Consider the following 5,636-nt stretch of genomic DNA (forward strand, 5'->3'; position numbering starts at 1 on the left):
ATGGACATTCCCCCATCCACTAGATGCAGAACTAACCCTCCTACTTGGCCATTCTCTTCTGCCCGACCAATAAGAACTGCCAACATGTCTGCTACTATGTTGAACATGACGGGGGACATCGAATCCCCTTGTCTTAAGCCTTTATGCGTCTAGAAATAATGACCTATGTCATCATTCACCTTAATCCCAACACTACCTTTCTGAACGAAGGAATCCACCTGTTTCCTCCAGGCTTCATTGAACCCCTTCATGCGCAAGGCCTGTTGTAGGAAGGGCTACTTGACCTTGTCATACGCCTTCTCAAAATCCACTTTGAAGATAACCCCGTCCAGTTTCTTTTAGTTTAATTTCATGTAAGACAACAACCCTTCGAGGATGTGTCTTCGGGGCATGAATGCCGTCTAAGTTGATTGCACCACCGAATGAGCAATCCGCGTCAACCTATTTGTGCCTACCTTGGTGAAGATTTTGAAACTCACATTGAGTAGACAGATCGGTCTGAACTGCTCAATGCGCACAACCTCCTCATTTTTTGGCAACAACGTAATTGTTACAAAATTGAGGTGGAAAAGCTGCAGATGCCCGTTGAACGAATCATGGAACATTGGCATAAGATCCCCCTTAATGATATGCCAACATCTCTTGTAAAGTTCTGCTGGAAACCCATCAGGTCCAGGCGCTTTATTCTGTTTCATCTCTATTACCGCTTCAAACACCTAACCTCGTTTTCGTCTGCGTTAAGTTGAGGTATGTCCCCGACTGCGTGCTCATCAAGCGACACGAAGTGTTCTTCGAGGGCCCCAAAAGTTTCTTATAATAGTTGGAGATGTACAAGTATTAGCTAAATTGAATTACACTTACTGTAAAATCAGCAACTGACATGCACATGGCCATTGCCAAATAAATAGCCCAAGCTCTAGTAGTATATACTCCCTCTGTCCAAAAATTCTTGTCTTAGATTTGTCTAAATACGGATGTATCAAGTCACGTTTTAGTGTTAGATACTTCCGTATCTAGACAAATCTAAGACAAGAATTTTGGGACGGAGGGAGTATTCAGGTTTAGAAATACGAAAATCTCGTAGTGTTTGAAATGTCTCATAAAAATTTAGTTTATAAAGTTTAGTTTATAAAATTCTATCGGAACAAACGCCCATGTTGCGCACACTAGCAACGTGTATTAACAATCGAACGCTGCTAAGTTATTTTCTATATTCACCCCCCTTCAAAATTCGAAACAACATTCAGTAAATCCATAAGTGTGCATGTTACTATAAAATGATGCATATAATATGCCAACAAACTTTTGAAGTGAAATATACGACAAAACTACCATCTCTCTCTCAAAGTAGGCACACTTTTCAGAACTCTTAAGATTACCCATGGCGAAACCTAGCTTCGATTTGGAAGGAATCTATATTAAACTTTGGATTAACATTTTGTAATTTTAACCACTAATCGAAGGAGTCATATAAGGACAGCACACCAAGTTTCAAGAATTTTAGAATGTGTTTAAATTTTTCTTGTTAAATCAAATGTCAAGTACTCCCTCCGTTCCTAAATATAAGTCTTTTTAGAGATTCCAACAAGTGGCTATATACGGAGCAAAATGAGTGAATCTACACTTTAAAATATGTGTACATACATCCGTATGTTGTAGTCCATTTGAAATGCCTAAAAAACTTATATTTAGAAACGGAGGGAGTACTTAGCAGCGTTTGCTCTGGAGCTGCACGCTGCCAGTTCTACAATCTTAGCCGAGTTTGCTTGTTCCACACGTGGCTGGTCTTTGGTATGCAAACCGTCACGTACGTTAGCAGCGTTCGCTTAGTGCAAACACTACTAGTTCGTGTGCATACAAACCATCCGGCATGAGTTTTAATAACTTCCTGCTCACGCCCACTCACTCCTCTTCCTCTCCCCATCTTTTTGCGACCTCTCTCTCCGCCGCGTTCACCATTCTAATCGCGAAATCCGTGGTCGCCAGAGTTTCGACGCCGACGATTATTGGCGGCGTTCGGGCGGCCGGTGTGCACGCGCCAAGCTAGTACGTGTACTGCCCATGGCGGCGTCCTCCTTTCGATCTGCCCCCACATGTGCTGGTGAGTTCAATCCGGCCACCCTCAATCGTATGAATGCGTATACTTAGTTTATTGCATTTAGTTAAATTTAGTTTATTTGGCCAGTGTACCTAGATTAGTTAGATCGATTTATTTGTGTTATATGTACATAGTTTAGATCGATTATACACATGTAGTAGATTGATTAATTAGTATGTACAACCTGATTTTAATTATCACAATTTGAGTGTGCAAATGGTTAATTAATTAAAAAATGATGTGACTCCATTTTAAAATAGTTTTCCACAACATGAGTTTAATAAGTATCTTACATATGCATGCAATTTGTTGTGAACGCATCAATTGATCCGGTGTGTCCCTGTCGTGGCGATAGCCGGGTTAAGGGGTGCTACATAGTAGTCGAACAGGGGCAAAGATGGATGACAACCAATCGCTTTTTCATTGTGCTTCGAGCGGGCTTCAAATCAAAGACAGTATGTTAGTAGATGTGACTAATAAATGTCTCACCCCCCTATAGATGATTTCATAACCTATTGCCTTCTTACATGATATGTAGATGTGACTAATAAATGTCTCATTCCCTCTTTTATTTTATCAAGATCATCCCTTGCTTTGCAAGGATCGAGGTCCTTGAGATGCTACAAGTTTCAGTAGTCGAGTAGACAACTATAATTGAGTCCAAACTTCAAATGGAGGAGCACTTCAGTTTCCCAGTTTTAATAAAAGATGAAAATGATCAAACCTTTTTCAGCTACCTTGATCTCGCGATCTGCATGCCTTACCTTCCTTCTGCTATCGAATTGGACTCTAACCTTACCAGCGAGAAGTATATATGGACTCTAGCAAACTCCACTCCAGCGAATCCATCCCTTAGTGATGGCGTTCTCTAGTGGTTGAATACATCTACTCATAAGCCTAGCCATGGCATGTCCTTACTGGTTCAAAACCAGATGAATCATTTAAGAGTCACAACGCCTACCTACCCCTTCCCCCTTGTTGCTAAATTGAACGGGGGTGAGGGAGACACCCCTCCCCCCACACACATGGGAGAAGGGGATTCCATGTGCTCTTCAAAATCTCCCCTTCGTGTTTTTCCCTCGGTCATTTCTCCCAAGTAATAACCAATAAAAAGCCTTAAGGTTTTCTTTGGTGACATCATTTCGTTGGGTCTAAGTGCCTTTGTCCCAAGCCATTTAAGTTTTTATTTTTCGATGTCATTCCCCGGAGTCAAAGTTACTTTGTCCCAGGCCATGCCTCTAGGGGGTGAGAAATCATCGAATGTGGGATTAATGGACCCCCCTAAAGTTCTAAATTTTCACTTGGATGTTCTTGGGGGGATTAAGATGAAAACTACTCTTACGTGCTAAATGCACGTGCGTTGCAATGGGGACATGCATATTCTAGTGGATCAACATCAATATCGTCCGACATAGATCTTGCACCCCTTATATTCTAGATTTTGTTAACATTTTATTTGAGTATGAATAGGGGCAGGGAAGGAAAGTTTTGACTTGGGTGAGGTGTTGGTCAGATTTGATTTGATTTGGGTGTGGGTAATGGAATACAAGAGAAGTATTGATTTAGTTGAGATTTTGGTAATATTTGATTTGATTTGATTGAGTTAATGTTGGATGTGGGGAGGGGGACGTGGGAAGTGGTGGAGGCGGAGTCGAAAGTACAACGACCAACTCCTCTTTAATAGTAGAGATGAACAAAAGATGGTCGATTGAAGCGGGGTGTAAACTATACGGTGAAGCAGATGAAGTTTCCAATTTTCATCTTGATGTGCTTTAGTGGCAGGTTTTAGGTAACAATCAATCTAATGAGCCAAGGGTGTACGCATGAAGTTAGTTTTTCGAAAAGGTTTCTTTCTTGAAAAGGGTGCGACTTGCTGGGGCACGAGGGTGTAGGCCGGTTAGGTTCGTTGTCTTCAGTCACGTGTACTAGTTGTAGCCTGTGTTGCATGGATTTGTTCATCTCGGTTGCAGCTATGTGCTGGCTGGTTGTTTATATTTTGTTCTTTGGTTGTAAAGCTAGTGGCATCCCCAGTGGAACATCATATTAAAGATTTCTATAAAAAGTTGGGCTCCAACCTTTTTTTCCCAAGGAAACAAACATAATACTCCATTCACTTTCATGGAAGTACATAGGAGGAGAAGGGCGCCGCTGACTCATTTACACCCAAAGGCGAAGCTACACAGTGAGCTTGGCACTCATCCATTGTGCCATAGCGGGTTTTGCACTGATCCATTGTACAACAGTAGCATCGACTTGTCTTTGGATTGCAGGATGGGAAAACATCAAGCTTGTAGCACGCAAAAGCCTCGGCGTCACCAGACTCTGTGCCACTGCCTATGGAATTATTAAGACAAATGAGGATAGACATTAGGGATATGTTACTCGTTGTCCTTATTACTCATGGTTATGAAATTAAGTTGCACAAAAACACAGCAAGAAGGGACACGAGAAAACAAAGATGTAAAGTATGTACTGCTTACATTGTGCATGAGTAGCGAAGCATACGAGAAGAAGGAGCGCTAATGGCTGGAGGCGCTTCGTGCACTTCTCCATGTAGATGTTGCAATAGTTTTTGTTGCTCTTTGGTTGTGTTTTCGCCGAGACTACTGGTATATAGGGAGAGGTTTAGATAGACATGTGTGGCAAAAACTTAAAGCAGGGTTATATAGGAGTACATTGAATGGTAGGAAATTATAATGCCAGGTTGTTATTTGGCCATGCACGTCTTTTGACAGGTAATTAATTCCTTCTATTTTTTGGCAAGGAATAGTTCATTCCCCCGCGCCTTTTTATAAGGTGCATTAATTGTTATTTTCAAAAGTTAAAATTTTCTATCTTTGAACATGTTTCTAGAAGCTATATGGACGTTCAATAATAAATAAATAAAATATGAGAATATATTGCGCGATGGATCTAATTATACTGCTTGGTATTGCCGATCTTAATATCTTTTCTATAAGTTCGTTAAAATTAGAAAAGTTTGAATTTTACAAAAATGACACAACTTATAAAAGTGAATGGATGGTATATTCCATGTTTCATTTGATATTTCATTTGCTGATTTCCTATTTAAAAATAATAATCTTTTTTTCATTTTAGTGGAGCCTTGGCTGAATCTAGACACGTCTGGGCAGACCCATTCTGTCGGTGAGCGCCCCCCCCCCCCCCCCCCCCCACACACAAATTTTCCGGTTTTTCACCAAAGAAATCTGCTACCATTTTTTAGGTGCTAGACATTTAAAACCCTATTTTAAAATAAAGATATATTTTATAAAAAAGTTCACTACTATGTGTTTTATAAAAAAGTTAGTGTATATTATGAAAGAGTTCACCTTATATAAAAAAGAAAGTTCAGTGTGTATTAAATAATATTGATCATATTTAAAAAACATTGAATATTAAAAAATGTTCAATATATTTCAAAAATGCCGAATATTAAAGAAAAATTGTTCATCATATAATACAAAAAAATCATTGTGTATTAAAAAAATCACCATATACTGAAAGAAACTTTAGTATCTATTCTAAAACCGTTCAA

At 39.7% G+C, this 5,636-nt stretch overlaps 1 long non-coding RNA gene across 1 annotated transcript; it reads right to left on the minus strand.

Moving 5' to 3' along the window:
• Positions 1-4,136: 4,136 nt before the first annotated feature.
• On the minus strand, positions 4,137-4,722 carry LOC123117918 (uncharacterized). The gene is made up of 2 exons (XR_006457558.1): positions 4,579-4,722; positions 4,137-4,432 (listed from the first exon to the last, which is right to left on the minus strand). It is a non-coding gene; the product is annotated as an uncharacterized lncRNA (long non-coding RNA).
• Positions 4,723-5,636: the final 914 nt, after the last annotated feature.

Source organism: Triticum aestivum, chromosome 5B (genome assembly GCF_018294505.1).
Source record: "Triticum aestivum cultivar Chinese Spring chromosome 5B, IWGSC CS RefSeq v2.1, whole genome shotgun sequence".
NCBI lineage: Eukaryota > Viridiplantae > Streptophyta > Magnoliopsida > Poales > Poaceae > Triticum > Triticum aestivum.